We start from the raw sequence: 11,798 nt of genomic DNA on the forward strand, positions 1-11,798 counted from the left end.
GCAGCCTCGACCTCCTCTGCTCAAACGATCCTCCCACCTCAGCCTTCCAAGTAGCTGGGACTACAGGTGTGCACCACCATGCTTGGCTAATTTTTATATTTTTTTTGTTGAGATGAGGTCTTGTTATGTTGCCCAGGCTGATCTTGAACTCCTGGACTCAAGCAATCCTCCCGCCTTGGCCTCCCAAAGTGTGAGCCAATATGCCCCAAAGGAGTTCTTCAAACACGAGAAAAACCATTCCAGAGTTAAGGGCAGAAATTCAGGAAGGAATAAAGAGTAAGAGAAAGCATAAAGTATGTGGGTAAATCTAAGTGCACACTGGCTGCATCAAACAAAAATAATAATGACTTCTGGGTTTTATATACACCTAGAATCAGAATATATGTCAATAACATCACAAAACAAGGGAAGGGACTTTACCAGAAGCAACCCTTGAAACAAAGATCTGAGTCCAAATGATTTATTTGGGAAGTTAACCCAGATCACATCAGTATGGGACATGGGAAATGAGGTAGGGAAGGGAAGGGAACCAATACATTGTGCATAATCCCGCAAAGTATCACTCTGGGTAATTGAAGCTTAATTCTGCTTGGAAACCCTGGGAACGAAGGTGGAAAACGCAGCTCAGAGTTACTAGCACCTGAAGCACACAGAAGCTGGGAGAGTTATGCAGCAACTGTGGCCAGTGATGGCTTGAAAACTACTCCAGGGAGATTTTAATTTCCCGGCACTTCTAGCCAGCGCTATACTCAGCCTCCACAGAAGCCCTTGGGCGGAGGTGAGTCACAGATGCTGGGAGTTGTAAACTGAGCCAGGATGTGCAGGAATGGGAGTGCCAGGGGATTTAGATGGGGCATAGAAGGCATCTACTGCAGGAAAAGAGGAAGTTAAAATATTCTAAATGTATTCTTAATCATCCGGGAAGAAATAAATGTACCGACTCATATTGGCGCTAGTAAATACAGGATGCATATTGCAATCTGCAGATTTCAAATAGTAAAATAATATGTATTTGACAAGCTAGTAGAGTGGTGAAATGGAGTACTAAAAATGACTTGGCCGAGTCCAGTGACATGTGCCTGTAATCCCAGCTACTTGGGAGGCTGAGGTCAGAGGATTGCTTGAGGCCAGGCGTTCGAGACCAGACTGGGCAACATAGCAAGACCTTGCCTCTACAAAAAAAATAAGAGTTAATTAAAAACAGCTGGGCACGGTGACTCATGCCTGTAATCCCAATGCTTTGGGAGGCCGAAGCAGGAGGATCACTTGAGTCTAGGAGTTTGAGACCAGCCTGGGCCACACGATGAGACTTCATCTCTATAAAAAATTTAAAACATTAACCCAGCACTGTGACACATGCTTGCAGTCTCAGTTATTTGGGTGGCTGAGGAGAGAGAATCCCTTGAGCCTAGGAGTTTGAGACTGCAATGAGCTGTGATCACATCACTACACTCCAGCCTGGACTACAGATAAGGAATTAAAAAAGAAAAATGACTTGAATAATCAAAATGAAGATAAGAGAGTTAAAATAGTGAAGAGAGAAGAAGGACTGATGATAGATTTTAATCTTATGTGTCACTAATTGCATTAAATATAAAAAGATCAAATATTCCAATTAAAATACAATTATCAGATTGAATAAAAAACAATCCAACTAAACACTGCTTACAAGAGACACACATTAAATATAAAGATAGAGAAAAACTAAAAGTAAAACTATAGGAAAATGTAGACACTGCAGACATCAACCAAAACAAAGTGGATGTGCAGTTATAGTCAGATGAGACAAAACAAGGCTAAGGCAGAAAGCATTAAGAAGTTATGACTAGGCCTAAAGAGGGGTAATGAGAAAAGAGTCAATCACCAGGAAGATATGATAATTCTAAACTTGTCTGATTTTCGGCTCTGTGAGCAGCGCCACGGTGGTCGGCAAGAACAAGCGTCTTTTGAAAGGCAGCAAAAAGGAAGCCAAGAAGAAAGTGGCTCATCCATTTTCTAAGAAAGATTGGTGGGCTGGGTGTCGTGGCTCATACCTGTAATCCAAGCACTTTGGGCGGCTAAGGCAGGAGGATGGTCTAAGGCCAGGAGTTTGAGAACAGCCTGGGCAACAAAGTGAGACCCCGTCTTTTCAAAAAATAAGTAAATACATACATAAACAAACAGACAAACAAGCAGACAAATAAATAGCAGGGTGTGGTGGTGCATGCCTGTGGTCCCAGCTACTTGGGAGACTGAGGTGGGAGGACCTCTCAAGCCCAGAAGGTCAAGGCTGCAGTGAGCTATGATCACAACATTGCACTCCAGCCTGAGTGATACAGGGAGACTCTGAGAAAAGGAAGGAAGGCAGGAAGGAAGGCAGGAAGGCAGGAACGAAGGAAAGAAGGAAGGGAGGGAGGGAGGGAGGGAAAGGAAAGGAAAAGGAAGGAAGGAAGAGAGAAAGAGAGGAAGGAAGGAAGGAAGGAGAAAGAAGAAAGAAAGAAAGAAAGAAAGAAAGAAAGAAAGAAAGAAAGAAAGAAAGAAGGAAAGAAAGAAAGAAAGAAAGAAAGAAAGAAAGAAAGAAAGAAAGAAAGAAAGAAAGAAAGAAAGAAAGATTGGTATGATGTGAAAGTGTGAAACCTCCTGTTATATTCAATATAAGAAATATTTGACAGACACCAGTCACCAGAACTCAAGGAACCAAAATTGCATCAGATGGCCTTAAGGGTCATGTGTTTGAAGCGAGCCTTGTTGATCTGCAGAATGATGAAGTTGCACTTAGAAAATTGAAGCTGATTACTGAAGATGTTCAGGGCAAAAACTGCCTGCCTAACTTCCATGGCATGGATCTTACCTGTGACAAGATGTGTTCAATGGCCAAAAAGTGGCAGACCATGACTAAAGCTCATGTTGATGTCAAGACTATCAGTGATTATTTGCTTTGTCTGTTTTGTGTGGTTTTACTTAAAAAATGCAATAATCAGATACGGAAGCCCTCTTATACTCAGCACCAACAGGTTTGCCAAGTCTGGAAGAAGATGATGGAAATCACGACCCAAGAGGTGCAGACAAGTGGCTTGAAAGAAGTGGTCAATAAATGGATTCCGGACGGCATTAGAAAAAGACATAGGAAAGACTTGCCAATCTGTGTATCTTCCTTGTGATGTCTTCATCAGTAAAGTAAAAATGTGGAAAAGCCCAAGTTTGAACTGGGGAAACACACGGAGCTTCATGGGGAAGGCAAGAGTTCTAGAAAAGCTACTGGGGATGAGGCAGGTGCTAAAGTTGAATGAGCTGATGGATAGGAACCACCGGTCCAATAATCTGTTTAAAATTTGGACTTATTTTTTTTTGAGATAGGGTCTCACTCTCTCACTCTGCTGCTCAGGCTGGAGTGCAGTGGCCCAATCGTAGCTCACTGCAGCCTCAAACTCCTGGGCTCCTCCTTCCTTAGCCTCCCAAGTAGCTGGGACTACAGGTGTGTACCACCATGCCTGGCTAATTTTGTGTGTGTGTGTATGTGTGCTTTGTTTTTGTTTGTTTGTTTGTTTTTTTAGAATTTTTACATCTACGTTCATGGGAAGAGATGGGCTAATAATTTTCTTTTCTTACAATATCCTTCTTAGTTTGGGGGTAAAGATCATTCTGTCCTCATACAAGTTGAGAGGTGCTCCCTCTTTTAGCGGTCCCTGGAAAAGCAAATATTTATCCTCCTGGAGTATTGGATAGAATCCATCAGTGAAGCCACCTGGACTTGAGTTTTCTTCATGGGAAGGTGTTAAATCATAAATTCAATTTACTCAATTGAGTAAATTGAGTAATGAGATCATTCAGATTTTTCTACTTTGGTAGGTTGTGTTTTTTTCTAAGATTCATCTGAATTTTCAAATTCATTGGCATAAGAGCGTCATTGTTTATCATATCCTCTTCTTATCTTTTTAATGTTTGTAAGATCTGCGGGCATAACAAAGTACCACAGATTGGGTGGCTTAAACAATGGAAATGTATTTCTTCACAGTCCTGGAAGCTGGAAGTCCATCAAGGTGTCAGCAGGGTTGGTCTCTTCTGACGGCCTCTCTTCTTGGCTTGAAGATGGCCATCTTCTTCCAGTGTCTTCACAGAGTCATCCCTCTGTGTGTGTCTGTGTCTTGATCTCTTCTTATATGGACACTAGTCATATTGGATTAGGGTCCACCCTGATAACCTCATTTAATCTTAATTATCTTTTTAAAGGCCCTACTTCCATATATAGTCACATTCTAAGGTAGTAGAGGTTAGGACTTCAGCATATGAATTTGGAGGGCCACAATTCAACCCAGAACATGGGGCGACTGAATGTCTCATGTGCTTTGAGTGTAAGTTGATAGAACCACTTTGGGAAATGATTGGGCAACACGAAAGCTGAACAGACACACATTCTGTAACCTACAGATTCAATTCCTAGGTGTATAAGCAACACAAATGCACATGTGCACATCAGAAGATGTAGGACAATGTTCATGGAGATGTTCATAATAGCCCCAAACTGGAAACTAACCACATGTCTCCAATGGATAAATCTTGGAATATTCACACAGTAGAATCTTATGGAGTAGCAAAAATGAGTTATCTTTTGCTACTCCCAACATAGGTGAATCTCATGAACATAATGTGGAATGACAAGAGCCAGATATGAAAGAGGACTATCTGCATATTCCATGGAATTGCATTTATATCAAGTTTTCTATCAAACAGGCAAAACTACGTCATGGTGTTTGAGGAGGAGGGAGGGTGGAGACTGGCATAAGAATCACAAGGGGACTTCTGTTCCTTTATCTGGGTGCTAGCCTTGTGAAATTTCAGAGCTGTGCACTTATTAGTTCATTGAAAGAAAAGTAAAGCAAGGCTGGGTGCAGTGGCTCATGCCTATAATCCCAGCACTTTGAGAGGCTGAGGTGGGAGGATTGCTTGAGCCAGGAGTTCGAGATGAGCCTGGGCAATATAGTGAGACCCCTGTCTCTACAAAAAAATGAAAAAAATAGCCAGGCACGGTGGTGCACACCTGTAGTCTCAGCTACTTAGGAGGCTGAGGCAGGAGGATCACCTGAGCCCAGGAGTTTGAGGCTGCAGCGAGCTATGATCATGCCGCTGTACTCCACACTGGGCTATAGAGCAAATCCTGTCTCAAAAAAAAAAAAAAAAAAAAAAAGAAAAGAAAGAAAGAAAAAGAAAAAGATAGCACCTCAAACAAGCCTGATACTGATTTGCAATTCATTAAACAACTAACACTTTTGTCAGTACAATGCAAGTATCCATCTTGTTAGGTCCTTGCCAGGCAGGTGGCCAAGAGGTCAAATCAGCGTGATTCTCTCCTTGCTGCTGACAGCATTTCTAATTCAGCTCCTCATCAACAGTTCTGAAAATTTCCCCCAAGGGACTACATTTTCCATGGTCAGAGAAACATTAAATTGAGTATTTTTAGAAAAAGGAGCTTTGATAAGAGACTACTTTTCATTATGGAATTGAGAAGAAAGAATTAGGAGAGAAAACAACTTGGGTAAACAAGACAGAAATAGACCCAACAAACGTACCCAGATGTGGTCTTGATCCCTTAAGAATCCAAAACTAATTCACACCATGGATTTTTCTTAAGGATATGGTTTTCTTATTCCCAGCTGATATTTTAGGAGAATTTCGCTATGAGGTGTCCCAGAGCTGGCCGAGTCTGCAGTTGCCATTCCCAAGCCCCTCCCTTCTCCTCTCTTCCCCGATACCATGGAAACCCATAATCAAAGGCAACGCCAACAACTCCTCTTCCTTCTCCCACGGGGCAGAGCTGAGCGCTCAGAGATGCAGCTTTGGATGAAAAGTGAGAAAAAAAGAAAGAAAGAAAGAAAGAAAGAAAGAAAGAAAGAAAGAAAGAAAGAAAGAAAGAAAGAAAGAAAGAAAGAAAGAAAGAAAGAAAAAAGAAACTGAGCTCACTGGAGATTCACCCTTGGAACTCTTAACAAGATTTGGCATCTGTGTACCTCATGTGATTCTGGGAGAATTCTGTATCAAAAACAGTTTTGTGTGTGTGTGTGTGTGTGTGTGTGTGTGTGTGTTTCAATGACAATCTTGACTTGTTGAATATCCCAGTAATCAAAGGTGAGAATTTCCTCATATGCCGGTGCCTCTTTTTCCCTTCCCTCTAAGGAGAGCAAACTCCTGGCAGATCTCATGTGAGTTTTTGGAAATAAGTGTGGCTGTTACTAAATCCATGCACAGGAGAACATACTCTACTCTCGGGTGGATCCCACTGGCTCTTGTTTGCACGTGTTTTAGATTGAGAGGCCCCTTTTAAAAGATAATTCACTAAGCATGTCATTTCGGTGAGTTTTACTTAAATTTCAGTTACAGTAAAATTCTCCCCGCAGGAACACATCTCTTGTCAAGAGAAAGGAACTTAACATTTTCCTTTGTAGGAGTCTAGCTGCCTCTGTGAACACAAATCCTATATATAATCCTTGAAGAGAAGGTGGAGAGGAGGGGAGGAGACATTTCCCAAGGGAGTGACTGTGATTATACCTACGATAGCATGGGGTAGGAGAAAAAGTGAATTTGGCAGTTTTCAGAGTAATACAACATCTCTAGAAAGCCATTCTAGATAGTCCAATCTCATGGCCCATTTTGGGAGCTTTGATCCTATTGATGGGACTCTGTAAGTCTTTGGTTCCACATGGCCTTCTCACTGTGGCCTGGGCCATGCTATTTAAAATGTACTTTATCCCACGCCTGTTCCTCTTTAGCCTCCTCCACTTTCCACCCCCACGATACTTACCACCTTTTAACACAGCATGCACTGCTAGTGGGAGTGAAAATTAGTCAGAAATAATAGAAAACAGCATGGAGGTTCCTCAACAAATTAAAAATAGTACTACCATAAGATCCAGCAATCCCACCAGAGGGTACACATCCAAAGGAAATGAAATCGGTATGTCAAAGAGATTTCTGTACTGTTATGTTTATTACAGCATTACTCACATAGGCCGAGATATAGAATCAACCTAAGTGTCCATCAATGGATGGATGGATAAAGAAAATGTGGTATATATACACAGTGGAATACTATTCAGCCTTAAAAAAGAATGAAATCTTGTCATTTGCAGCAACATGGATGAACTTTGAGGACCTTATGTTAAATGAAATAAACCAGGCACAGAAAGACAAAGTCTATGTGACCTTACTCATATGTGGAGCCTAAAAAAGTTGATGTGGCTGGGCACTGTGGCTCATGCCTGTAATCCCAGCATTTTGGGAGGCCAAGGCAGGCCTATCACCTGAGCACAGGAGTTTGAGACCAGCCGGGACAACATGGTGAAACCCGTGTCTACAAAAAATACAAAAATTAGCCATCTGCAGTGGAGTGCACCTGTAGTCCCAGCTACTCAGGAGGCTGAGGCAGGAGAATTGCTTCAATCTGGGAGGCGGAGGTTGCAGTGAGCTGAGATCACACCACTGCACTCCAGCCTGGGCAACAGAACTAGACTCTGTCTCAAAAAAAAAGTTGATCTCGTAGAAGTAGAGAGTAGAATAGTGATTATCAGAGAAGCAGGGGGCAGGGGGTGGGGGAGATAGGACGAGACTGATACGAAGTTACAGTTGGATAGGAGGAATAAGTTCTCCTGTCTATTGGTGATCTATTGCAGAGTGGGATGATTATGTTTGTTTAGCAACATTGTATTGCATATTTCAAAATAGCTAGAAAAGAGAATTTTGAATGCTGTCACCACAAATAAATGATAAATGTATGAGGTGACAAATATGCTAAATATCCTAATTTGATTATTGTACAATGCATACATGTATTGAAATATCACACTGTTCCTCATACATGTGTGCAATTATTATATGTTAATTAACGCAAAAAAAAAATAACACGGTGTCCAGCTTACCTCTGTTTTTTATTATTTGTGGTCTGTTTCCCCTGCTAGTATGGGACCCCAGGAAGGCAGGAAGCTTCCTCTCTTTTATCCCCTGGTTCATACTAAATGCTTAGGACTGTGCCTTGCATACAGTGAGCACTCAATAGATACTTGTTGGCAGTTTAAAAAGTCAGTACCTTAATTAACCAAGTACCAAGGCTTTTAATCTTTTTGCCTCAAATCAAACTAAAAACCTTGATTAAAAAGTCTTACCCTGTCTCTACAAAATAATTTTTAAAAAATTAGCTGGGCATGGTGGCATCTGCCTGTAGTACCAGCTACTCAGGAGGCTGGGGTGGGAGGATCTGAGACCCAGAAGAGCTGTGATTGCACAACTGCTCTCCAGCAGCCTGGGCAACAGAGCAAGACCCCACCTCTAAAGAAAAAACAAAGTCTTTGCTGTTATCCAAAAGGATAAAACAGATTTTCCAGACAGAGGGTCGAGTTGTGCTATCTTTTTCCATAATATCATTTAAAACAAATTATTAAGAAATAATAGTTTTCTAATATGAAGTTATACAAATCCTGGACATTAAAAAATTATGTCTGCAACATTTAAATAGCCTATGATATAAAGCAAATTCGGGGTTAATCAGTTTCTCTAAAGAACTTAAAGACACATTTGTCTTTAATCATGGCATGAAGTGTCTGATAGAGGAAGATCATATGAAAATGTCCACATCTGATTATAATTATTAAACTGTATATTAAACGCTTGATATGTGCCAGGCATTTTTGCCTAAATTATCTCCAATTTTGCCAGCAACACTTCAAGGTAAATATTACCATCCACAGATGAAAAAGTTGGGACCCAGAAAGGAGAAATAACAAGCCAAGGTTACACGGATCTCAGATGAGGACATGGGTTCGCTCCACTCCTGGATTTCTCCCCAAACAGCTTTCTGGGTTTTCCAGAGCACAGTGCAATGCAATTTCACATGTGTCATTGGTTTCGCATTCGCAGTCAACACACATGTTTTGAGTAATTGTTATGTTCCTGGCACTGTGCAGGCTTTCTTGGAGATCACTGTAGGAAGCTTGGCATCTTGCTGGGAGGTACTCGGGAACCCTGGGCACATTTTGGGATGTGACAGCGAGTGAGAGCCATTGTAGATGCTTGGGGCGTTCGGAAGAGGGAGGGATCCTCGTGGGCTGGGCTCTCGAAGCCTAATGATGGTGTCCCTTGGCCTTCCCAGCCAGGCAGGGGCCATTGTTGGGTCTGGCTGCCTGGCTGCTGCATCCCCTTGCAGGGGCACCTCAGTCCTCAGGAGCAGTGACCTGTCCCCTACCATGTGGTCTTGGCAGAGAGGTAACTTCAGATCAATGTCTCCCACTGTCCCTCGCTGCCCCCCTGGCCTCTGTGGAAGCTGGAGAGGCCAATTCTCCCTCGCTGGGATGCTGGGGACCGGGGCCTGTGACCCATACTCAGCCAATTTCAGGTCCAGTCCACTGACCAGACCTTGGACCTTAAAGATGGCAGAGCATCTGCACACAAGGATGGCGGGGCATCCACAGGCAGTGATGGCCGTGGCGGGAAGAAGTCAAAACGGAAGATATCTGGCTGTATCTCCAACCGGCTGTTCTTAAGATGAGGCGGTGACCAAGTTCCCTGAGAACAGGATCATCTTCCAGCTCCCACCAAGCCTGTGAGCCCACGATGGCTTCCCAATCGACTCCTTTTGAATCAATACAATCTTAAACCTGTTGTCCAGCCTGTACTGGAAAAGTAAGCTTTTTCCTTTACCCTTTATCCGAAATTCAACATGGATGGATATAGGTCAAGAAAAGACGTTCTGGGGACAATCACAGAATCAGCAGGTGAAATCTGCTTTTAAGGAGTTTTTCTTTACCTACTCTGATGCTTTCTCCACAGGCTGATGAAGGCTGCCTGATTCTTACTTAACAAAGCTGGGAAATTTCATCAGCCTGGGCAATATAGTGAGGCCCTGTCTCTACAAAAAGAAAAATAAATAAAACTTTAAAAATTAGTCAGGTGTGAGGTGAGAGGATCGGTGAAATCCAGGAGTTCAAGGTTACAGTGAGCTACCGTTGCACCACTGCACTCCAGCCTGGGTGACAGAGCAAGACCCTGTCTCAAAAAATAATTATCATAATAAAATGCTGGGAAGTTTCAGTGTTTTCTTCATTCTCCCGAAGCTAGGGAATCACACACCAGGACAAGAGAGAGAGCCCGTCAATTTGCCACAGGAGAGCTCGGGCTGTCTGGGTTGGGCTGGGGTTCTGGCTGAGGCATCAGGAGCTGGGCATCAAGGCCCTGGGCTCCCTGCTGGGTTGGATCTGTGGATTGATGCAGGGAGAGGCTTTCCTGTATTTTGGCCCAGAGCACACGATCTTATCTGCAAAACCTCAGCACTGTGCCTGGTGCTGAAACCATGAGAGAATTAAGCCTCAGATGACCCAGTTACTGGACAATGCTGTCCAGCTCCAGGACTGCTCGTTGCTTCCACAGCATGATGTGTTAATTCGCTGACTGTATTTTCAGAGTCCATCCACCGCCCTAAACTCTCTGCACCCACAGTTCCAATGGGGAGCTGTTAACTTCAGTTCATCAAAGCCAATTATTCCAGTTCTTCTTTTTCAGCTTGGACTTTTCCATTTCAAGTCGTCATGGGAAAATAAGTCTTAATAAATCCCTTTATGCACAGAGAACTAGGGCAATGACTGACATTTTAAGAATTATTGAAACATTTTTAAAAGTTTTTTGATTAAAGTTCTAAAGGACTTAAATAATCCTTTTTTGGTTTTTGGAAGGGCTTCAATTATTTTCAAGGACAGAAGTTGGGCACACAGGCTGTTCAAATCTAATTAATTATCTGGCTGTGCCCACAAAAGTCACACCTTCAAAACACTGCAGTTACAGCTAATCATCTGAGATTCTCCCACACTGGAATAACTGTACCCACCCTCTGGGGCCATGACAGATATATGTACAGGATGTGTTATAGGAACTCAAGGCACACCTCTGCAGGGAAATCAAGTTTTGTTTGTTTGTGACTCAACAATTATAGTCGTGCATTAAATATTCAATATCTGATGCAAAGGATTTAAAATCCTGAGGTGGTACCTTGGAGCAAAAAGCACACAGGCTGGGTTAACCAATCACATTAATATTTTTATACCATAAATTAGATTAGAAATCCCACAGCTGGGAAAAGCCAGGGTGGAAAGATCCCAGGGAATGATGTGGCTCAGAAAATTCAGTGGTGAGCAAACTCCATGAGGCTGGATGAGGGTCTGTTTCGGTTTAGGATCAACAGGAAACTGAAGGCAGGTAACCTTTGACCATTGGAGAGACATACCCATGCCAACCAGAGTTCACTGGAGTTGATTTACTGCACTACGGTATGCTCTAAAAATAAGCACATAGGCCGGGCGCGGTGGCTCACGCTTGTAATCCCAGCACTTTGGGAGGCCGAGGCGGGCGAATCACGAGGTCAGGAGATCGAGACCACGGTGAAACCCCGTCTCTACTAAAAAATATAAAAAAATTAGCCGGGCGTGGTGGCGGGCGCCTGTAGTCCCAGCTACTCGGAGAGGCTGAGGCAGGAGAATGGCGTGAACCCGGGAGGCGGAGCTTGCAGTGAGCCGAGATTGCGCCACTGAACTCCAGCCTGGGTGACAGAGCGAGACTCTGTCTCAAAAAAAAAAAAAAAAAAAAAAAAAATAAGCACATAGTTTGACTCAAACTTGCATTTGAGTTAAAAAAAAAAAAACAACTTTTTTTTTTTTTTTAGTTTACCATGCATTGGTAAATTTCGAAAGAGGATAAGAGCTGGGCAGGAGGATCACTTGTGGGTGGGAGTTCGAGACCAGCCTGGGCAACATAGCCAGACGCTATCTTCAAAAAATTAAAATAAC

General features: G+C 42.8%; 1 pseudogene; it reads left to right on the forward strand.

Annotated features, from left to right (window-relative positions):
• The first annotated feature begins 506 nt into the window (after positions 1–506).
• On the forward strand, positions 507–3,299 carry LOC129460225 (small ribosomal subunit protein eS1-like; annotated as a pseudogene).
• The last annotated feature ends 8,499 nt before the right edge of the window (positions 3,300–11,798 follow it).

Source organism: Symphalangus syndactylus, chromosome 13 (assembly GCF_028878055.3).
Source record: "Symphalangus syndactylus isolate Jambi chromosome 13, NHGRI_mSymSyn1-v2.1_pri, whole genome shotgun sequence".
NCBI lineage: Eukaryota > Metazoa > Chordata > Mammalia > Primates > Hylobatidae > Symphalangus > Symphalangus syndactylus.